The sequence below is a fragment of the Amia ocellicauda genome, chromosome 10 (assembly GCF_036373705.1).
Source record: "Amia ocellicauda isolate fAmiCal2 chromosome 10, fAmiCal2.hap1, whole genome shotgun sequence".
NCBI classification, from domain to species: Eukaryota; Metazoa; Chordata; class Actinopteri; order Amiiformes; family Amiidae; genus Amia; species Amia ocellicauda.
This window is the reverse complement of record NC_089859.1, coordinates 42,227,972-42,253,567: the sequence shown is the minus strand read 5'-3', so window position 1 is coordinate 42,253,567 and position 25,596 is coordinate 42,227,972. Positions and strand designations below refer to the sequence as shown.

The 25,596-nt window shown below is 41.2% G+C and overlaps 1 non-coding gene across 1 annotated transcript; it reads left to right on the top strand.

Annotated features, from left to right (window-relative positions):
- Window positions 1-21,059: 21,059 nt before the first annotated feature.
- LOC136762265 (U5 spliceosomal RNA) lies at window positions 21,060-21,174 on the top strand. The gene has a single exon (XR_010820470.1). It is a non-coding gene; the product is annotated as a U5 spliceosomal RNA (small nuclear RNA).
- Window positions 21,175-25,596: the final 4,422 nt, after the last annotated feature.

The window sequence follows — 25,596 nt, the reverse complement described above, 5'->3', positions numbered from 1 at the left end:
CCTGTATTTGCAACCTCCTCCCTGGGTCATGACTGGTTTTTACTCCTAAGAAGATCACAGAGAAGACCCGCACATGTGTACAGCCAAGGCGTTTTGTCACATTTGGTGTAGAATGCGGGCAGCACCTCATGAAACCCAGACTGGCTGAGTGAATTTTTTTATCCAAAAAAAAAAAACTACAGGCTGTAATAGCCCAACAGGAAGCGACCAGGGTGCAGCAGGTGGCTCACCAGGATGCTATGCGGATGCATCAGGAAGCACTGCAGGTCCAGCATGATACAAATAAAATGTTTAGAGAAGAGCAGGAAAAGGTGACTAAAGAGCTGAAAGAGAGTGTTGAAGCACTTGCAACCAGGATTGGGCCACAGGGGGCTGCAACCCATTCCACTCCCCGCACCAATCACTTTCTGCAGAAAATGACAAAACAGGACGATGTTGAGGCCTTCCTTATGACCTTTGAGAGGACAGCGGAGAGAGGGATGGCCAAAAGATTCCTGGGCAGGGCTTGTGGCACCTTATCTGGCAGGGGATGCACAGAAAGCGTACTTTGATCTGGAGCTGAAGGACGCCCAGGACTATGATAAATTGAAAGCGGAGATAATGACCCGATTGGGCGTGACCACCGCAGTGAGGGCACATCGGTTTCAGCAGTGGGCCTACCAACCAGGACAACCAATCCGAACGCAGATGTTTGATCTGATCCATCTGGCCAGGAAATGGCTACAGCCAGAGGTCCATTCATCAGCCGAGGTGGTGGAGGCCATAGTCCTTGACAACTACCAACGCTGTTTGCCCAAGGACGTTCGACGCTGGGTTGGCCAGAATGAGGTGCTGTCCGCTGACACCTTGGTGGCCATTGTAGAGCGGTTCTATACAGCCGGAGCAGCAGAGCATGTACCGGAGGTTAAAAACTCGTTCCCCAGGCCATGACGAACCAGCGGACCGGGTAAGATGGTTCCAAAGTACTCTGGGAAACATGACGCGCTGGGTTGGAAGAAAAGAGCAAGACTGGGGGGGGCAAAGGTGGGGCCTAAAGCCGAGACTAAGGGTTATAGGGGGTCACCATCACAACCAATTGTCTGCTACAATTGTGACAAAGTAGGACATATTGCGGCCCACTGCCCAGGTAGAGAGGAACCAATGCAATGTAATGTGTGTGATATGGGGAAAGAGAAACCGGTATTTTATGCCTGCCCTGTTGGGACGGATGTTTTCATAGGCGGAGTACCTAATCCAAAACACATGTGTACAGTGATAGTCGATGAGAAAGAAGTGGCTGCTCTACTCGACTCTGGCAGTATGGTTACACTGGTCACAGAAAAATTAGTAGCGACCAACAAGCTGGATAGACATCAGGAGCTCAGTATCACATGCACACATGGTGACACACGCCCCTATCCCACAGCCCTTGTAAACATACAGACAGAGGCCGGGAAACTAGATTACGAAGTCGGTGTGGTACCCAACATGCCATATGATGTGATACTGGGACGATATTTTCCTAATTTTGGAAAACTAGATAGAAAACATAGTAAATTGGAAATGCACACTGAAAACTGTAAGCCAGAAGTTGCCTCGATCCCACAACTAGAGCTAAAAGTAGACCTGGTTCCAGTTGAGTCGACAGTGAAGGTTTTGGTTGGGGAAAATTAAACTGAAAACATAGGGGTGGAATGTAGTGACGTAGATGACCCTATGGAGGGTGAGGAACCCAGCACTAGCAGGGTGGGTGAGAATCCATTCATAGAGACCCCTGAAGCTGACAATGTAGAAGTGTCAGTGTTAGAGGGACTCCCCACTGATTTTGGCAGCGCACAGGTGCGAGATCTCACTCTACACTATGCTAAAGAAAATGTGAAGGTAGTAAATGGGACCCCTATGACTACTGCAGACCCGCCAACAGCTTATCCTTATTTTATGGTAAAAAATGACCTATTGTACCGTGTAAATAAGATAGGGGTGGACATTGTGGAGCAATTGCTAGTTCCCACCCCATTCAGACGAACAGTTCTCAATCTGGCACATGGGCATATCCTGGGGGGACATCTGGGGATGGACAAAACCAAGGATAGACTCCTGAGGAGGTTTTACTGGCCAGGCGTACATGCAGACGTGACAGAACATTGTAGCTCATGTCCTGAATGTCAACTACATGCTCCTAAACCAGCCTTCAGAAGCCCACTGGTCCCTTTGCCCATCATAGAGACCCCCTTTGCTAGGATAGCTATGGATGTGGTGGGACCTCTCCCGAAATCAGCCAGAGGGCATCAGTATATACTGGTTATTTTGGATTATGCCACCAGGTACCCAGAAGCCATTCCACTGCGGACCATGGCTTCAAAAGGTATTGCAAAAGAGCTAATGTTGATGTGTAGTAGGGTGGGGATACCGAGGGAGATATTAACAGATCAGGGCACACCCTTTATGTCTAAGGTTATGACCGATCTGTGTAAATTGTTGCAGGTTAAGCAGTTGAGAACATCAGTCTACCACCCACAAACAGATGGGTTGGTTGAGAGATTTAATAGGACCCTGAAGTCCATGCTAAGAAAGGTAATCGATAAGGATGGGAAAAATTGGGAATTCATGCTGCCCTACTTGATGTCTGCCATTAGGGAAGTCCCACAGGCTTCCCTGGGCTTTTCGCCTTTTGAACTGTTATATGGGAGGCACCCCAGGGGGATATTAGACATAGCCCGTGAAACGTGGGAACACGATTCCACTCCTTTCCGGAGTGTAGTCGAGCACATCAATGCTATGCAAGAGAGAATAGCCACAGTCACTCCCATTGTGAGAGAGCACCTAAGGCAGGCACAGGAACACCAACAATTCGCCTATAATCGTCAGGCTACACTGAGGGTGTTCCAGCCTGGTGATAGGGTGTTGGTGTTGGTTCCCACTGTAGAATGTAAATTTCTGGCTACGTGGATGGGACCTTATGAGATTATAGAGCGAATACGGGAAGTGAACTATAAGGTTCAGCAACCCGGCCGCCGACCCCCAGAACAAATATATCATGTCAACTTAATAAAAGCCTGGAAGGACAGGGAAGTGTTGATGTTGACTTACCCCCCTCAGCCACTAGGGACACCGAAGGTGAATATTGCAGCTGCCTTGTCACCTGACCCGTTGAAGGAGGTGAACGACTTGATAATACGTAATAGGGAAGTTTTCTCAGGCATACCGGGGCGTACCCATTTAGTCTCTCACAACATTGTGTCTCTCCCAGGAAAGAAGGTAAATATGAGGCCTTACAGGGTACCAGAAGCTCGCAGGAACACTATTAGAAATGAGGTTAAGGAAATGCTGGAGGCAGGGGTTATTGAAGAATCCCACAGTGAGTGGTCCAGCCCTATAGTCATGGTTTCCAAACCTGATGGCTCCTGGAGATTCTGTAATGATTTTAGAAAGGTTAATGAAATTTCAAAGTTTGATGCATACCCAATGCCCCGAGTAGATGAATTGTTAGAGAATATTGGGAATGCTCGCTATATTTCAACTATTGACTTAGCCAAGGGCTACTGGCAGATTCCCTTGACCCCGGGTGCCAAAGAAAAAACAGCCTTTGCAACCCCAGATGGTCTGTTTCACTACACAGTGATGCCCTTTGGCCTGCATGGTGCTCCTGCCACCTTTCAAAGGTTGATGGACCACATACTTAGACCACACAGGACGTATGCGGCAGCATATTTAGATGATGTGGTCATTCACAGTCCAGATTGGGAATCACATTTGTCTCAGCTCCAAGCGGTATTGGATTCAATACATGCAGCAGGCCTGATGGCTAATCCAACCAAATGCAATTTGGGGTTGGAAGAGGCCAAATACTTGGGCTATACAGTAGGGAGGGGTATGGTGAAACCCCAAATATCCAAGGTTGAAGCCATAAACTCTTGGGCCTAGGCCTGTCAATAAAAAGCAGGTTAGGGCATTTTTAGGGTTAACTGGGTATTACCGGAGGTTTATTCCCAACTATGCTACCTTAGCGGCCCCTCTGACTGATATGACTAAGGCTACAGAACCCAATATGGTTAGATGGGGTGATACAGCAAACCGGGCTTTCCGGAGCCTACAGGAGGCGCTCTGCCGCAACCCCGTTTTAATGGTACCTGACTTTCAGAAAGAATTTATAGTCCAGACGGACGCCTCTGAGGTGGGGATCGGAGTGGTTTTGTCCCAAAGAATGGGTGATCACGAACACCCGGTGTTGTTCCTTAGCAGAAAGTTGGAATCCAATGAAATAAATTATTTGGTAGTTGAAGAAGAATGTTTGGCAGTGAAGTGGGCTTTGGACAGTCTTCGATACTATTTGTTGGGCAGGCACTTCACCCTGATCACTGACCATGCCCCCCTCACTTGGATGCATCGTTCGAAAGACAGGAATGCCCGTGTGATGAGGTGGTTTTTGAGTCTCCAACATTTTCATTTCACCCTGCAGCACAGGCCAGGGAAGGCCATGGGGAATGTTGATGGGCTGTCCCGGGTGCATGCTTTTTTGCGGCTGTCGCTCGACCTATGGGGTCGCAGCTGGGGGGGAGGATGTGGGACAAACCAAGGGGCAGGGTCATACATGGCAGACATGTCAGGCCAGGTCTGCTGCAAGGTCTGCACTCTAGGGAAGAAAACCGACCCTAGACAACTACACTCCCCAGAAACACTCAGGCAGCCTAATGTGGTCACTTGGTGCTACTTCCTCAATTATTCACCAAGTATATAAGGCGGAAAGATAGAGTCAAGCTAGAAGGTCAGGCCAGAAGCTAGTTTGATTTCTGTTTGTTATTTACGATGAGAACCTTGGAAACAATGTCAAACGGTATGACCTACGTGCCTGTTCCCTAAAACCATGTGTAGACCTATGGACTCTGTTCTATAATGATATATGTTCTGCTTAGTTAGCCTTTAAGATAACATAGTAATGACTTTCTAGCATGTATGCATGTATGTATGTATATATATATATATATATATATATATATATATATATGTATGTATGAATGTATGTATGTCCAATTGCTTTGACAATACAAATGAATTGAATTGAGAGGGAGAGAGAGAGAGAGAGAGAGAGAGAGAGAGAGAGAGAGACAGACAGACTGAAAAACAGACAAACAGACACACACACACACACACAGACATACACACACACACACAGAGCCAGCCAGCCAGCCAGCTCAGCGATGACATCACGAGCCTCTCTCAGCTGACTGCTATGACATCACAGAGCACGTACATTCCGTTGCTTGCCGTCTGACAACCACTCAGTCACTGCCAGCCAGACTGGCTGGCTGGCTGGATGTGGGGGATGCTTGCTGCTGCTGCGTACCTTAGCAAGCTTATTTGCTTGACCGGCCTTCCAACTCCTCTGCCCACATGCCCACCTATGCCCGATCTACTGTTCACCTGGTCACAGCTCCGCCCCAACAAGGCAGATTCTCCCAAAAATGGTACAAACTGATCCACGTTCCCCTCCACGGAAAGCTTTAGCCCAAAATAAGGGACAAATTCTGTAACAACATAATGGATGCCCACCCAACCTGTGACAAAACTGAGAAAAAAGAAAAACGCCAGTCCTCCTGGGGGAGGGACACACAGCCACCCTGGCTGCCCAATATGTCAGCGCCTACCACAGCCTGAGGGACACAGTGACACACGAGCACCGGCTGTAAATATAATGTAAATACTTGTTTGTTATGCATGTCATTGTATTTCAAAAAAGGAATCTGGAAATAGTAAACCTATTTTCTTTATTTGTATGTATTAAAGATCACATTTTTTTACATTTTCATTTTCTGTACTTCATTACATCTTATTGTGATTCATAATTCTATTATTTATTTTCCGTGTAGATGTATGTATGTATGTATGTATGTATGTATGTATGTATGTATATGTATGTATGTCCAATTGCTTTGACAATACAAATGAATTGAATTGAGAGGGAGAGAGAGAAAGAGAGAGAGAGAGAGAGAGAGAGGAATATGAGCTCCTAAAAAACATTTGTTTTTATACATAAGCGGATTTAATTTGTCATTTACAAATGAATATATAGCACTATAAACATACACAGAAGACATGGAATAGAAATTCAGAAGAAAAAGTATTCAAAAAATAATAATTTTAAGAGAAACACAAAAAGAAGAAAGCAGAGAGACAGTTCAGGAAGAAAAGTCAGAAAAGAAAAGCTGAAGACAAGAATTGGAGGTAAGACCTTTCACCTATAGAGACAAATAATTAAACAAAAAAATATGTATTAATAAAATAAATAAGCATTCTCAGTAGTTGACTCAGCCAATGAAAATGCAGAGCTCCAATTTGAATAGAGTGACAGTAGGAGAGAGCCCAACTGCCACTGAGACTGATACAAATCTATCGAACAGCAGTCTGACTGCAGAGCTGCCTTTTGAAATCCGATACCCTGAAGACATTCGCTCTGCACAGGCTAAGAAGGACTACAAACAAGCTGTGATGAGAGCATCTCCTGAGACCCTCATCCTAGACTACACCGGTAAAGGAGAAAACAGGGTCAAGAACAATCTACTGTTCTACACCGCCTTTCACAAAACCCTGTGCCAGACATACCCCAATAACAACAAGAGGGGCATTAGCAGAGGCAGGCAGATCTCAGTGCTGGTAGAGAAAGACACAGACAGTGTGATGCTCACTTTTAATGTATACCACAACGGGACCATCATGGTGCAGGACAGCGAGAGCAGCCTGGACCAATTATCTCTCGGCTTCCACACCTCAAAGCAGCAGACTGAGGTAGAGAAACACGAGCCAGAGCCGGCCACCCTGCAGTCTGCCCCCAGCCACACGGAGCCAGACAGTGCCCCATCTCCCACAGACTGCCCCCCTGTCTCCCCAAAACTCTCCAGCAACATTAAAACACTAAAGGAATGCCTATCAGTGCTGGAGCTGAAGTTTGCGGAGTTCAGGGACTAAAGATGCACCACAAGGCTGAGATCCATAAGCTGAGAGCAGCAGTAAGAGACCAGGAGGAGCAGAGCCAAACCCTGAGGACGGAGCTGCACAGAGCGAGGGAGGAGCTGACCAGGACACCCCAGCACAGCCAGCTGAGGAGCCTGCAGAGCCAGCTGGAGAAGCTAAGAGAGGAGCACAGAGACTGCACTGCACTGACCCCACAACACCTACAACCCCTGACGCACCCACTGACGCACCCACTGATCCACCCACACTCCCCACCACTCCTGACACCCCCACTATCACCAGACCTGCCACTAATACACAAACCCCTGAAACGCCACTCCCCTAAAACACACCCGCTGCCCCCACCACTCCCGACGCAAAACCCGGAGTGGCAGGTCAACACAGAGGTGGTCATTCTGAGCGACTCCAATGGGAAGTTCCTGGATGAGAGGCGCCTCTTCCCTGGGCGAAAAGTGAAAAAGCTTTGGTGCCCGACAGCACAGAGAGCCCTGGAGCTGCTCTCCAAGAGGAGGCTGTGCCAGGTCAAACACATCCTCATCCACACCGGCACTAACGACCTGAGTGCCCGCAGGGGCGATGTGGCCTCAGCCCTGAGACAGGTGGCAAAGAAAGCCACAGAGGAATTCCAAACTGCCAAAATCACCATCTCCACACTGCTGCCCCGCACAGACGTGCCCCTGCACATCATCCAGGCCATCAACGCAGAAGTATCCCGAAGATGTGCCCTCCTCCCCAACGTCCACCTGGCACACCACTGAGACATCCAGCCACATCACCTGTATGACCACGTCCACCTCAACAAGACGGGTGTGAGGAAGGTCCGTTTTTAGTGTTTCTCTGAACACATCCAAGCTTACCTAGGCGCTACATATTATTTTCAATTACCCGTAATTCTGATCTGTATTTTGGCTTGTTAATAGAAGTTATTGAAGTTGGACTCCTAATTCAAAATAACCAATATGTATCTCAACGTAATTTACTGACAGACATCACTCTTTATCACTTTCACTTTTGAAGGAACTGCTTTGTATTCTGTGTATTGTTTTATTGTAGTGCTGCTTCCTTTCTTGGCCAGGTTTTACTTGCAAAAGTGATTTTATTCTCAATGTAAGCTCAAAGTCAAATAGTTTAAATAAGAAAACAATGTATTGAAATGAGAACATCATGAACCTGTGTAATTGTGCTGAAGGACAAGCACTGAAAGCAGAGAGAATTTTGTGTTTGGCATTGAATAGCCTTAAAGAAAACTATGCCGTTTTTGGAAACTTTCATATTTAAGTTGAATGTAGGCAAAAACATTCCAGTCACTCTGAAGAGAGAATACAGTTTACTGTTCGAATAAGTAGCCCCTGAATTGAAGATAAAAATCAAAAGTGCTGTTCGTAATTAGTTTACACTTTTACATCAGATGTCTTGTTTTTGCGTTCCAAATTGAGGAGTTGTGGCATATAATGTAAATGAAGTTACTTCACTAGTAGTGCGATTTCTACGTTGTGTATGTGTGTTTGTATATATGAACTCATACATTTTTTAAAGATTGTATTTGGAAAACAAATTCAGGTATAGCACGTGTCCCCCTTTTGAATGGGTTCTATATATAACATTTTAAAACGAATGGTTCTGTGTAGAACGCTATGTTTGGGGGTTCTTCATGTAACCCCTTTGAAGGGGTTCTACATAGAACCATAAAGGGATCCACCAGAGCGATTACTCGAGGAACCCTTTATGGTTCTGTGCAGAACAATTTCTTCTAAGAGTGTGGAGTGTCGCCACACAATTTCTCTCAGAGGGCTTTTGACCAATGGCAATCCAATCCTGAATGACGTCACCACTATCCTGTTGTACTTTATGGGAGAGATGTATTAAGTAGTTTATAATGAGAAGAATAACAATAATCACCTGTTTTTCATAGGTTTTGTATCCATGGTCTCCTTCATATTAGGAAAGGAAGTTGATCCATAGCCTACTCAGAGACAACTGAGAGTTGGTCTCTGAGCAGCAGCACAAAGGGGTCGAGTCTCTCAATGTCCGTGTGTTGGAGATATTCCACCATATTGGTCCCAGCCTTTAAAACAATGTTAAAGAAGATGTTAAAGATATTGTAGAAATATATTGCAGAAGAGCAGAACTACAATCACACTTTTTCAATGCTATTGCTGTTTTCTACCTCCCTGGTGAGGTACCAATGCGGGAAGTTTGAGAGAGTATTTCTAAAATGTGTATGATCCAATACACACAGTTATTTAAAAAGCTGACGTCTTGTACATGCTCACCAGAACCAAGCCTAATTAAATAACACATTTAATATTAAATAAGTACATGTGCAGTAGCCACTTGGACAATTACAGATCCCCAGGTCAAAACACAACAGAAAGACATGGAAGATCGTATTTTCAAATCACATCTGTGGCCCCCATAACTGTAATTTGGTATTAGTGGGTCAAAGGATTTATTTGGTTCAAGTGATAATAAGATCATATTTTGAAATGAAACACTACAGGATGTCATATTTAAAATGACTGTGAGTACCTTTCTTTAGTGACGGTTCTGAGGGGGGCAGGGATTAGTTGAGTGTGCTAATTGGAGCTGTGAAGTGTGCAGAGAAAATACAAATGTTTTCTTTTAATATGAAAACAAAGAACTTTTTTTTAACACCGACCTGGGATTGTGTTTCTTTCCAAGTTTCCTTATTGTTTCTGAGAAGAGACTGTTCACTTGCAAAGTGAACTGGACCCGTGTGACTCGCAGGTAAGGAGAGCCCGTGTTGAACTAAGATGGCTACAGTGAGTTTTCCTGGACAAAGCTCGGGCAAAGGATAGCGCAGAGTGCACCTGCACCTGAGATTGTGTTGAGAAGCTTTGTGATAAGAGCAGGTAAAGAGGGAAAAGAAACACAAGTATTTTCTTTGTTTGAAGAACACATTTTGTTTTAACTGAAACGGGACTACAACTTTTGAAAGGGAAATAGTTGCTAGTGCACTGTATTTTTATTGAGTTTATTAGAAGAAAAAAGCTTATATTTTGGACAGAACGAACTCGTTTGGCATGCAACTAGCAGCAAACGATGTGAAGCAAACAAAACAGTTAGCAAGTTAGCAAGTTAGCAAGTTACAGTCTGTCCTAGGTCCGGGGGTGCTTATGGTTGTTTATGGGTTCCCTTACCTTAGCCAGTGTCATGTACGGGTGTCCGTACCTTACTGGAGTGTTTGTTTTTATTATAATATATATACATAAAATAATATATAATAATGTAATATTTCAGATAAATCGTCACAGTGAGTGACACCAGCATTATTGGTTTTTTGAGAAATAAAAAAACAGAATGTAGAGAAGAAAATGTTGGAAGGAAGTTGGGAGAAAGACTGGTCTCCGAAGGAGCACCGGGACTGGTGGAAGCAACAACAACCAGATAAGACAGAGAAAGGAATTGTGATATTGTGTCAGGTTGGTGAGAATCAAGAAAAGAAAATAACAGAAATGGAAGATCATCATAAACAGTAATGTGAATTGAGAGAAGAAGTTGTGAAAAATACGATAGAATTAATAGAACTACAAGGCAAATTAGAAGGGCAAGAAAAGTGGTCAGAAAAGGTGAAGGTGTAGGTGCGCGATGTGCTGCCGTGTTAGCAGCGCGTCGCGACACAGATCACTCCGAGGACGACAGGCCCGATTGGGATGATTTAGATCGCAAAGCATGGGAATATGAAAAAGGAGGTTTTGCTAGCGCTCCTCCCCCATATAATCCGGAATATAAATCAATCACTGATTTTGGTTATAATAATACATTGTATCCAGATCTGACCGCTCTGAAAACGGTCCCAGCTGCACCCATGCAAGTCAAAACTAGACAGAGTAAAGAGGAAGGTCAATCAATAGTCTATACGACTAAAACCCATGTCCCCTTCTCCCCAGGAGAAAAAGAAATGATATGGGTGTCCCTCCCAAAATTAAAACCAAACCAGGGTAACACAACTTTTTGGGATATTCTAGATGAAAAGATGGTTATTCACCTCCTTCACCCGCACGATGTACACATCATCGTGAAGGCTAAATGTCCGCCCAACATTTGGATACAGTTACTACGAGAATATCAGACCGGGGAGTGGGCTAATGTAGCCTCTACAGATGAGGAGGAAATAACAGAACTTTTTCACAATGGATCAAGAAAACTGAGATAGTGAAATAATGAAATAATCGAGTGGGATTATTTGACATTTTATTCTAAATAATCATAAGCTTAAATAATAAGTTATAAGGGCTGTTTGAGACACTGCAGGGTCAATAAAACATGCCACAGATCGGATATCTGAATTATCTTTAGATATCAATGTGTATGTGCTTTGTGTGTTTATGAATATGTATAGTTTGAAGGTGATATAAGGTAAATGTCTATGTTTTGGCAATCATTTTAGAATTATATTTAAAAATGTAACAATAGATTTATCATATTCATGAGGATCTTTGGCTTTATACAGAGTGCCTCAATCATCAGAAATCAGAAAGAAAGACTATTATAAGAAAAGTAATCCAAAATATACATTGAATAAACAGATGGATAATAATAGTAATACATAAATAGTCATGGTGTCTCCACAAGAAGAACCAGAATTTGTTTGTTAAACATCATGTTATGGACAAGCTCTGTCAAAAGTCAAATTCAAGGAAACGAAAGGCTAGAAGAGAGCCTGGTGCAGCCCTGACAGCCTGTGAAAGCAGGAGAATGTAAACAGTCTGGTGACATGTTACAGTCTTTCAGAAAATGTTTGGTTATTGGTGCCTAGCATATAATACCTGAAATGAAAGTCAAAGTAGACCATGGTTTTAAGATGAGTGATGTAGGAAAAGGGTAAGATACCGCAGAAGTATAAGATTACAACTATAGAATAAGTAAGCTCAAGTAATATAAAATGCTTTACAGGAGAAAAGTAAGAATGGAAAGGAAGAGTAAAAGAGAAGGTGTCCTAGGATTATGGGAATCATTATTGAGATCAATGGCCTATTGGCTAATATTTTGTTAGGTACATATATGACTTCAATAAACGAATAATGGAGTGACATCTGTATAAATATAAATAAAACATATTGATAAAAAAACCTGAATACATTTCTTGTAAGAAATTAAGAATAGGAGAAAGAATAGCTGTTAGAATGCAGAGCAATGTTAACCAAAGTTGAAGAGGGTTTGAGTAAGTTGACGAGGGTCTGAGTAAGTTGATAAGGCTTGGGAAGCAGGAAAAGGTGAGTTTGATGTGTGTGAGACAAATGTGCTGCCACTTTTAGCACAGAGAGCTTCTGATGGTGATTGAATGAAACGTGGGAAAATAAATAAACTTGATGTAGGATAAATGAATAAATAATTGAATGAGATATGAGCCGCAGAGACCTCCCACATTGGAAAGTGGACTACAGCAGATAATCCTCTCCTCTCCCAGGGCAGGGTGATTAAGTGGGGACGCGTGTGAAGAGTGCAGGTGGACCCAGGTGAGTTGTGAAAGAAAGAAGAAACAAAAATAATAAGGCACGCGTGCAAACAATCAAAATAATATTAAGTGAATAACAAATTAAACAATAAAGTGAAAGATAATCAACACACAAAATAATGGCAATATAGAACCAAACAAAATACACAAGCCATATTGCATAAAGTGAAGTGAAATATAAATATAATAAGTAATGGTGATTAAGGAGCTAATTAACACCGTCCGTGACATTTACATTGGTTGGGTGTGTGGATACCAGTAATAATTTTTGTTTTATTGAAATACAAAATAATTCTATTTTTCCGAAGTGCTGAACTTTAATACAGTCTAGAAAGATTAATATTTTTTGTCTTGGGCTATATTATTATTACCATAGTTTTTCTATTGTATAAGTATCTTGGAGTAGAGGCATAGGTGGGCATGTGGGCAGAGGAGTAGGAAGGCCGGTCAAGCAAATAAGCTTGCTAAGGTACGCAGCAGCAGCAAGCAGCCCCCACATCCAGCCAGCCAGCCAGTCTGGCTGGCAGTGACTGAGTGGTTGACAGACGGCAAGCAACGGAATGTACGTGCTCTGTGATGTCATAGCAGTCAGCTGAGAGAGGCTCGTGATGTCATCGCTGAGCTGGCTGGCTGGCTGGCTGGCTGGCGGGCTGGCTGGCTCTGTGTGTGTGTGTGTTTGTGTGTGTGTCTGTTTTTCTGTTTGTCAGTCTGTCTGTCTGTCTCTCTCTCTCTCTCTCTCCCTCTCAATTCATTTGTATTGTCAAAAGCAATTGGACATACATACATTCATACATATATATATATATATATATATACATATATATATATATATATATATATATATATACATGCATACATACATGCTAGAAAGTCATTACTATGTTATCTTAAAGGCTAACTAAGCAGAACATATATCATTATCGAACAGAGTTCATAGGTCTATACATGGTATTAGTGAACAGGCACGTAGGTCATTCTGTTTGACATTGTCTCCAAGGTTCTCATTGTAAATAACAAAGAGAAATCAAACTACCTTATGGCCTCCTGACCTTCTAGCTTGACCTTATCTTTCTTAAGTATACAAGAGAGAAAAACAGTTGTGAGAAAAGAATTTCTAACTTTCCTTCCACACATACATACATACATACATACATACATACATACATACAAACCAGAGGCATGCAAAAAAATATAAAGAGGAAGAAAATGTTGTATAGCACATACAAAAGGGATGGTGATGAAACAAAATACATAGAATATGTTGAGCTGCAAAGAGATCTTAAGGAAGGGATCAGGAAAGCAAAGAGGGAAATAGAAAGAAACATAGCTCTTGGAGCTACAACCAATGCAATGAGCTTTTTTCAAAATTACAACAGCAAGCGGTCAATTAAGGAGGAGGTGAAACAGATAAAGGGCAAAAATGGAGGTATCTTGGAAAATGAACAAGATGTGGCAAATATTCTAAATGAGTATTTCACAGAGGTTTTTACAAAAGAAAAAACAGATGACATGCCACAGGTTGACAATCAATCCAGTCAAACCCTAAGAGAGATCAGGATAAATGAGGAGGAGGTACTAAAGGGACTAGCAGAATTAAAATCAAACAAATCACCTGGGCCAGATGGGATATTTCCAACAGTACTTAAAGAAATGAGGGAAATTATGTATAGGCCGTTAACTCGATTATTTCAAATGACACTTAGAACAGGGGATGTTCCCACTGACTGGAAGACAGCAAATTTCATACCAATCCACAAGAAAGGGGACAAAACTGAGCCAGGAAATTACAGACCAATCAGTCTCACCTGCATCACCTGTAAAATGTTGGAAAAAATGATTAGACAGAAAATAGAGGAGCATCTCAATGAAAACCATATTCTTGGAGATAGTCAACATGGGTTTAGACGAGGCAGATCATGTCTTACTAACTTAATACATTTTTTTGAACATGCAACTGCAGCTGTAGATCACGTGAAAGCATATGATATGATATACTTAGATTTCCAAAAAGCTTTTGATAAGGTTCCACACCAAAGACTGATCCTCAAATTGGAAGCTGTAGGCATTCAGGGTCATGTAAGTAGATGGATTATGAACTGGTTGATGTATAGGAAACAGATTAGAGGAGTCACTTCTAACTGGAGTGAGGTTGTTAGTGGAGTTCCACAGGGATCAGTACTAGGGCCTTTGCTTTTTCTAATCTATATTAATGATCTGGACTCTGGGATACTTAGCAACCTTGTCAAATTTGCAGATGATACTAAAATAGGTGGCTTAGCAGATACAATCTTGGCAGCACATGCTATTCAGAGGAACTTAGATAAATTCAGTTGTGGGCTGACACCTGGCAAATGAAATTCAATGTGGACAAGTGCAAGGTAATACATGCAGTAAAACAAAAATGTCCACTATAATTACACTATGGGAGGTACAGATCTAGATGAAGTAATGCATGAGAAAGACCTAGGAATCTATGTGGATTCACTTTCTCCATCCAAACAATGTGGGGAAGCAATACAAAAGGCATACAGAATGCTAGGGTATATCGTCAAAAGTGTAGAATTTAAGTAATGTTAAGACTGTACAATGCGCTAGACCTCATCTGGAATACTGTGTACAGTTCTGGGCACCACACTTCAAGAAGGATATTGCTGCTTTAGAGACAGTTCAGAGGAGAGCAACCAGACTTATTCCAGGTCTGAAGGGAAAGTCCTACTCGGAGAGACTGAGGGAACTGAACCTTTTCACCCTGGAACAGAGGAGATTACGTGGGGACTTGATCCAAGTCTTCAAAATCATGAAAGGTTCCTCAAACCAGAGGAGCTTTTCCAGATCAGCAGGGACACACGCACCAGGGGACAACAAATGGAAATTGGGCTTCAAGGCATTCAAGATGGAAAGTGGTAGAAGCTGAAAGTTTGGGAACATTTAAAAATAGACTGGATAGGATCCATGGATCACTTAGATATTAATGGACACCAAACGAGCATGATGGGTCGAATGGCCTCCTCTCGTTTGTAAACTTTCTTATGTTCTTATGTTCTTATGAATGTTCCCTAAGCATATTTCAAATGTTCCCTAATTTATGTTACAAATGTGCCTTAGCACCTCTCTCTCTCTCTCTCTCTCTCTCTCTCTGTCTCAATTCAGTGCATTTGTATTGTCAAAGCAATTGGACATGCATACATACATACATACATACATATATATGGAAAATAAACAATATGTGTACATCTCTGCATTAATGGTGCCCTAACAGATGTGCAAGTTACATGACAGACAGACAGACAGACACTCACACACACTTTCACACACACACACACACACACACACACACTTTCACAGACAGACAGACAGACAGACAGACACACACACACACACTTGTATACCTGACACGTATAGAAGACTGGATAGGGAGATATAAATAGCAATGGGGAGACTCTTGTACTTGGTGTGGCTCTATCCATATAGTGGGGCCAGCAGCCACTTAGCAGGTGTAGCAATAGAAGCTCAGCCTGGGGAGACTGGATTTAGCATTTCCTCTCCATTTTGATAAGTATCCTTAATCATTTCTGCAAAATACTTCTATGATACCTATGTATGTTTTTTACTTGTACTATATTATACTATCAAGTATCAGTGTACACATACAATGTGACCTGTTACATTAATACAGAGGCCACGGAAGGCCAGATCAGTAACAGCCACTGTCCCCTGATATTACACTTTTTTACAATCACTTTGGCACTCATTTCAGAACCTTGATGTCATTTTTCAAAACTCTAGACACTAAACTCACACCCGATGATCAAAATGCACATTTTTCAATTGCTTGGATACAATACACATCAACCTCAGATCATTTGTTCATTGAACTAAAATGATACAACTTAACGTCAAAGTATTACCATTTCAAAATGCAATTCACACATTACATCTGAGATCACTGTCTATTCATTTCATTACAAAGATCTAACTATCAATTGATACAGCTGCTCAAAATGATAAGTGACTGTTGCATTACTCTTAATTCATAGTTTTATGGAAACTGACGAACAGTATTCCATGTTTCGATCATGAAAGTTTCAGGATAATGAGATCCATTGACACCAATAACCGAGGAGCATGAACCAGTTGAACTACATTATCTATGGATGTAATATTTCATCATCATTCATCATCATGTAGCACTTTTCCACACCATGTTTTCAGTGTGGAAGGAAAGTTAGAAATTCTTTCTCTAATACCTGTTTTTCTCTCTTGTATACTTAAGAAAGATAAGGTCAAGCTAGAAGGTCAGGCCAGAAGGTAGTTTGATTTCTGCTTGTTATTTACGATGAGAATCTTGGAGACAATGCCAAACAGTATGATTGAAGTGCCTGCTCCCTAATCCATGTGTTGATCTATGAACTCTGTCCTATAATGATATAAATTCTGCTTAGCTAACTTTTAAGATAACATAGTAATGACTTTCTGATTATAACCAGCTCTTTGATTTTTGTGTATAAAAGCTCTGACTGTTAAAATGAAGGCAGAGCGACTTTGGGATCTTCTTGAGTCACTGTTCCTCTCCACGCTGCGTGTATTAAAGGCATTGCAACTAACGCTCCAACCTGGTTGAAGATGATTGTTCTTCCACATCAGATTTGACATTACTGTATGTATGCAGGCCCTTGTAATTGCTATTCCAATACTGCCAACTGGTTAATGATGATTGATTTCACATTGTGGTACGAGTATCGAGTGAAATGAGTGCTATCCACCCGAGCAACACAGTGATGACATGGAGCCGGCAGGTCATCCAGGTCACAATAGAGGTCAAGCAGTGGGAGGAGGAAGACGTGGTGGTCAAAGGAATGGAAGGGGACATGCACCCCTTCTGAGAGGTGGTCGTGGGCCTCGTCATAGAGGAGGGCTTAGGCCTCACCAGAGAGGCAGCCATGGGCCTCATTTGAGAGGTGTTGGGGGAACGTGGTAGAGGACAAGGCCACGGACCAGACAGCGGCAGCAACAGCAAATAGTGTCCAGTGAAATCCGAGAAATAGTTGTAGAACATGTTGTAAATCATGGCATGACCATGACTGAGGCAGCTACAATGATTCAATCAAACCTCAGAATCAACTCAGGATCAACTGTGGCCTCAATCATCAGAAATGTCCGTACTGAGAAGCGGCAAGTCTTCAGCATGCACTAAACATTAGGCTACTCTCAATTGTCAAATGACTGTATACTGCATACCAATGTGTAGCACAGAGTATAGTGTGCCTTTTGAAAGAAATGCAGACAGAGTGAAGCAGCTGATGACTGAGTATGTTCAGGTATGTTCAGTTTCAAGATGCCTCTTGTGAAAAATGGTTGTGAGAACCTGAACCTGAACACAGGGCTGATGGAAATTTAGAAGTACAGTAATCAATCCTTTGTTTTGCTTTTTACACTAAGCCAGGTGAGGAACACTGCAGTTGACATTTTACTGTAGTTTTGTTCGTTTTTGTAGCTAATTATTTTTGCATGGATTCAAAGAAACCTATGGTGTGATTTGATTGTATTGCATCAATACATTTCAGATTTTGTTCAATGATTCCACTGTGTCTGTAGTATTCTCTCTACTAGTCCTTTTACAGTGATGTATTTATGTGTAGTACCATAATGAAACATGTATCACATATTTTGTACTACAATATTTAATGATTGTACGAACAACTACACAGTGAAACTATCGGTATCTTCTGTGTTACTATGTTACTATGGTATTTCATGATAAATGAGTTATTTGAACCAACAAGTCTGCAAGTGCTAGGTTTCTATAAAGATATGAATGCACAATGCAATGTTTTGAACATTGGACAGCCTGTGTTACAAGTGATGACCGTTTTGAGTTTTGTGTCTAGAGTTTTGAAAAATGACATCAAGGTTCTGAAATTAGTGACAAAGTGATTGTAAAAAACTGTATATTCATCCTATTTAATGTGCTCTTTTAAAATGTACTTTTCTTTTTTATGTTGCCATTTCTGTTCTACCAATGTTTCAGTTGTTAGCCAAAGATTGACAGAGTACATCTCATACACACAGGCCAGACAGCAAAGATTTCTTTTTGAAATTCAATTACAAATGCTGCATGAACTCATCAATACGATTAGAGCTCCTGAAAGCAATATAACTAACTCACTCTACAGCATCTCATTAGCAGTGAAAAGAAACCAAGAAAGTTGGGACAGTCGACTGTTTACCACTATGTAACATCACCTTTTCTTTTAATAACACTTATTAAGCACTTGGGCACTGAAGACACCACTTGGTTAAGTTTAGCAAGCGGGATTTTCCCCCATTCATCCATTATGCATTTCCTCAGCTGCGCAACTGCACAGGGCCTTCGTTGTCTTAATTTGCACTTCATAGTGCGCCACACATTCTCAATTCGGAGACAGGTCAGGACTGCAGGCAGGCCATGCTAGCACCCGCACTCTCTGCCTATGCAACCATGCGCTTGAAATCTGGGCAGAATGTGGTTTGGCGTTATCCTGCTGAAAAATGCAGGTACGTCCCTGGAAAAGATGATGTCTGGATGGCAGCATATGTTGCTCCAAAATGTGTACACCTCTTTCTGCAAAAATGGTGCCCTCACAGATGTGCGAGTTACATGACAGACACTCATACACACTGTCACACCCATACACACACAAACACACACTTTCACAGACAGACACACGCACACACACACACACACACACACACACTTTCACAGACAGACAGACAGACACACACACTTTCACACACAATCACTTTCACAGACAGACACACACACACACTTTCACACAGAGACAGACACACACACACTTACATACATACATACATACATACATACAGTGAGGGAAAAAAGTATTTGATCCCCTGCTGATTTTGTACGTTTGCCCACTGACAAAGAAATGATCAGTCTATAATTTTAATGGTAGGTGTATTTTAGCAGTGAGAGACAGAATAACAACAAGAAAATCCAGAAAAACGCATTTCAAAAAAGTTATAAATTGATTTGCATGTTAATGAGGGAAATAAGTATTTGATCCCCTATCAATCAGCAAGATTTCTGGCTCCCAGGTGTCTTTCATACAGGTAACGAGCTGAGATTAGGAGCACTCTCTTAAAGGGAGTGCTCCTAATCTCAGCTCGTTACCTGTATAAAAGACACTTGTCCACAGAAGCAATCAATCAATCAGATTCCAAACTCTCCACCATGGCCAAAGAGCTGTCCAAGGATGTCAGGGACAAGATTGTAGACCTACACAAGACTGGAATGGGCTACAAGACCATCACCAAGCAGCTTGGTGAGAAGGTGACAACAGTTGGTGCGATTATTCGCAAATGGAAGAAACACAAAATAACTGTCAGTCTCCCTCAGTCTGGGGCTCCATGCAAGATCTCACCTCGTGGAGTTTCAATGATCATGAGAACGGTGAGGAATCAGCCCAGAACTACATGGGAGGATCTTGTTAATGATCTCAAGGTAGCTGGGACCATAGTCACCAAGAAAACAATTGGTAACACACTATGCCGTGAAGGACTGAAATCCTGCAGCGCCCGCAAGGTCCCCCTGCTCAAGAAAGCACATGTACAGACCCGTCTGAAGTTTGCCAATGAACATCTGAATGATTCAGAGGAGAACTGGGTGAAAGTGGTCTCAGATGAGACCAAAATCAAGCTCTTTGCCATCAACTCAACTCGCCGTGTTTGGAGGAGGAGGAATGACCCCAAGAACACCATTCCCACCATCAAACATGGAGGTGGAAACATTATGCTTTGGGGCTGTTTTTCTGCTAAGGGGACAGGACAACTGCACCGCATCAAAGGGACGATGGACGGGGCCATGTACCGTCAAATCATGGGTGAGAACCCTAAGCCAGGGCATTGAAAATGGGTCAAATACTTATTTCCCTCATTAACATGCAAATCAATTTTATAACTTTTTTGAAATGCATTTTTCTGGATTTTCTTGTTGTTATTCTGTCTCTCACTGCTAAAATACACCTACCATTAAAATTATAGACTGATCATTTCTTTGTCAGTGGGCAAACGTACAAAATCAGCAGGGGATCAATTACTTTTTTCCCCCACTGTACATACATATATATGGAAAAGAAACATTACAAGTATAAATCACAATAAGATGTAATAAAGTACAGATAAACAAAGTGTAATAAAATGTGATCTGTTTGAAAATGCAGGGACGTCACTGGAAAAGATGATGTCTGGATGGCAGCATATGTTGCTCCAAAATGTGTACATCTCTTCTGCAAAAATGGTGCCCTCACAGATGTGCGAGTTACATGACAGACAGACAGACAGACACTCACACACACTGTCACACCCACACACACACTTTCACAGAGAGACATATACACACACACACACACACTATCACACAGAGACAGGCACACACACGTACAGACACACACACTAACTTTCACACAGAGACAGACACACACACACACACACACACACACACACACACACATACATATGGAAAAGAAACAATACTTTTATAAATCACAATAAGATGTAATAAAGTACAGAAAAACTAAATGTAAGAAAATGTGATCTTTAATACACACAAATATGTATGGCTGGTCGGATGCGTCTTGGACTCGGGTTCCTCTTCATTACGTATAACGCTTTTGCCTTTTGCTAAAGCTTTCCGTGGAGGGGATCGTGGGTGAGTTTGTACCATTCTTGGGGGGCTCTGCCTTGTTGGGGCGGAGCTGTGATCCAGGTGAACAGCAGATCGGGCATAGGTGGGCATGTGGGCAGAGGAGTAGGAAGGCCGGTCAAGCAAATAAGCTTGCTAAGGTACACAGCAGCAGCAAGCAGCCCCCCCATCCAGCCAGCCAGCCAGTCTGGCTGGCAGTGACTGAGTGGTTGACAGACGGCAAGCAACGGAATGTACGTGCTCTGTGATGTCATAGCAGTCAGCTGAGAGAGGCTCGTGATGTCATCGCTGAGCTGGCTGGCTGGCTGGCTCTGTGTGTGTGTGTGTCTGTGTCTGTCTGTTTTTCTGTTTGTCAGTCTGTCTGTCTGTCTCTCTCTCTCTCTCTCTCTCTCTCTCAATTCAATTCATTTGTATTGTCAAAGCAATTGGACATACATACATACATACATACATATATGTAGCGTAAGGTACACTTATACATTTCAATTAAAGAAGTGAATTCATAGTATCACCTTATCACGAATCCTGGAGTCTTGTAGAACTCAATTTCTGTAATAATTGGACGCAGACACCAATTCCAAAGATATAAATTGTCAAATTTATTTAAAAACAAAGACTAAATGTAGCACTACACTAATTATACAAAAGGGAAAAACTAATTAAAATTCAACTCTAGATCAACAAATCAAAGACAAATCACTTCCGTGACCAAATCAAAGACCATGGGATCCCATAGGATAACACACAAATCGTTAAACAAAAAAGGTTATAAACACATTGACTACAATACCGGTTAGTAATTCTAGGAATCACTAAGAAACAGTTGAAAGTGCTAAATTGCAGTTTCAGAAGATGAAAAAAAACTGTAACTGATGGGATATGTAGTACTTTATACTCGAGTGGTCTATGCGATTACACCCTGTTGGTGTTATTAAGAACGCCAAGTACCAGAATGCAGAGCGGGACTGTTTTTTGTGCCGTGACTTGTCGGGGGAAAAAGGCGCAGAAAAAACGGACGAGAAGGTGAAGGTAGTATGGCGGTGATGCACGCGTTGGTGAAGTGGGAAAGCGGGGTCGACAAAGACTCTTACAGCGTGATTCCCACTGCTTGCTTTCGCAATTTTGATTTATTCAGCATTGCTGATGATGACGAAGAGACGACTCGAAACTTCAGAGCAGAGTGGAGAGACACGAACAAACCTCCAAAAGGTGGATGGCCTGTCCATGAAGCGCAGATCATTATGACTGGTAACAATGTTTATTTAAAAAAAAAACATTAAAGTCTTTACATGCTATTTGATATATACAATCACAGTATATTTGAAATGAATGTTTAAGTTATTAATGTGTTGTACTTCTAACATACTCTTATAACATGGTAGGTGGTGGTGAGGGCGCTAAAAACTCGTCATACTTGACTGGCATTTGTAAGAACGATTTATTGTGTGTTGTGCTTTACAATAAAATCCCCCAAATCACAAAATAAATTAAACCAGATATAATTTAACTTCAGTTTTGATTCAGTGTTGGCTGTTCATCTTAATTTGTATGGTCAAAGCACAGTATTTTTATGACAAATAAATATAATCCCCAAATATCTGTGGACATAATGCAGGGTTTTATTTATTTTATTTTTATTTTAGGAAAAGAAGGCGAACTAAGAAGAAAACTTAATGACCTAACAAAAATGCCCTCTCCTAAAATGAAGAGAGTACCTAAACCAAACAAAAAACTTCAAATTTCAGATGATAGTGACCTTGATGAACCACAGTTACCGGTGAGATAATTACTGCAAATATTAAATAAATGTATTGCAGGATTGTTTTTTTTTTAATCATTTTCATATATATATATATATATATATATATTCATTTTAAACTCTTTTCCTCTCTGAATACAGCACAAAATAAGAAAGAAAACCGATGGAGCTTCAAGAATTAGATCCCGTCATATTCTACAGACATTTAAAGAGTCCAGTGAAGTTGAGCTACAGCAAAAAGTTAAGCAGCTCGAAAAGGAAAACACTTAAAAAGACTTAAAAATGAAAACCAATGTCTTCGAAACCGTATGGTTGATGGTAAGTTTTTTTATTTATAGCAAGTAATTCCTTACCTTGATAAATGTTATTCTTCAGTAATTTAGATTCCAGAGTAATGTATTATAGTTGATCATACTGAAGTAATCTAGAACCACAATACAGACTCTTAATGTGCACTGTCTAATAGTTTAATAATACTGATTATTAAATAAAGTTTTTCAACATAACTTCATAATCCTACATTAATGACTATATGCATTACATTAGACCTGGTAATTCTTGTATTTTATCTCTTCTATTTTTTTCGTAGCTAATGTTAATGACCCACAAAAAGGTCAGTTTGCCAATAACATAGAGCAAGTCTCTCAAGTATAATTGCAGGCATTGATGGTTTTGTTTTCACTTTGTATTAAATATATTACTAGAAATGATTATCATTTAATACTAAGGTTTTTTTCTCCAGAGATTCCAGACCTTTTGGACAATCTGAAAAAAATTGTAACAAAAGCCACATTTATCAGCAATGAAGACAAAAGTGTGTCACCATCAAGTGGTTCTGACAGCCCCACAGCAAATTGTTCTGAATCTGACAAAGAATCACCAAAACAGGTATAACACTCTTGGTCTACAATATTACAAAGACAAGGTAAAAATATATATATTGAAAACAAATATTGGTTGTAAACAATCTAATGATGCTACATTATCAGTTATATTCATAGTTATAGTTGATAATAAGAATGTAATTGAATTATGGGTGTCACAGATTCACTGACTTTATTATGTCTGTAAATTAATAAACTTAGAATTGAGACATACTGTGGTCTTTAATAACACATTTCTGTAACAAAATCACAGCCTTACTGATAATGTCTGAGTATTCCACTTAACATAATATAAGAATAGTTTGGGGATAAACTTGTTTTTTATTTACCATTGTCTTTTAGGTGGAAATATTCCCAGGCACTGGAGTTTACATTGACAAACTGTCCTGGATCCTTGCAGAGAGGTGCAGCACGAATACGTCATATGCAAGAACCCTGACGGTTGCTGTCTTTGACTTTCCAACATTATTAAAGAGCAATCTTCGTGGTGGTGGCAGCAAGAGAGATCCAACTTCGGAGAAAAAGACACCTCTGGATCGCTTAAAGGTGGAAGCCATATATGGTATGTAAATGCTGTTGTACAAAATTTCTAACTCTCCTTTTTAACTGTATAGAACACAAAGGGTTAGCATTTGAAATGTTCCTTTGGCCTTTGTTTTAGTTTCAGAGACTAGAGTTAATTTATTAATAAATAATAATACCTTACATGTAGCAGCTGGAAAGATCCCAAAGTGCTCTACAGACTCCCTTCACCCACCACCCTCTGGGGTGCAGCCATTTTGTACCAGCAGATTACTACACAGCAGTAAAGGTGGAGTCATAACAAATTTGTTAGACCTGATTGAGGGAAGCCTGACTTAGAATTCAGCCACGTCACTCTTTCAACAACACCTTGTAAATCACCTTGGATTAATGCTTCAGACATATTAATACATAATAATAATGAATAGTGCCATGGGATCCTTGACAATATAAACTTTCATGTCTCATTTAAATTTGACTTTTGAGCAAATACTTCACATTTCAGTCCAGTTGTGCCACATCAATGTAATGCTTAAGCAAGGTATTAATGGAGAAAAGACTGCCTTTGCATAGCTGCTTCGCCAAGTACAGATTTTACTATGAACTAGTGTAAGACAAGTTTAAGAGCATACACCAAAACGTTTAAATACACCCACACACAAAAATGTTGATTTACTGTGGCAATATGTAACTAATGAACCCTTCTCAAAGATATGTGGTATGTTTATTAAAAGATTTTTATATATCTATGTGCAAGTCATTAAATCTATGTGATACATGTTTTTTAGGGGCTACCTTGAAAAAATTGCCCAGTACCCCAAAGAGTGTAATTGGTGGTGCAATTAACAGCAAGATAAATGAACTACGACACAGAATGAAACCAGAGTGAAGATTTGAAGAACCAGATCTGTATTTTTTGTTTAGTTTTCAACAGGGTTGGGGTCAATTCCAATTCAATTTTTAATTCCCTTTTCAATTCAATTCCAATAAAGAATATTCTGTGAATGCAAAAAGTAATTGCAATTTTGAATTGATTTGTAGGAGGAATTGGAATTGAAAAACAGGAATTGACCCCAACCATGGTTTTCAGTGAGTGTTGTACAAATTGATAGGTCAGGGTTTCTGTAAAAACTTAATAGAGGCCAGCAGGCGTGCACGATCTGGGAAAAACTGCTCCACTACAACAGACCTCTTTCCCTTCGTTTTCTCTAAAAACCTCCTGATATCCTTCACTGCAGCTCTGACTCACCGAGGACGAGGAGGCGAGAGAGGAATCCGTGAAGCCGCCCTCACTGTCACTCCGAGC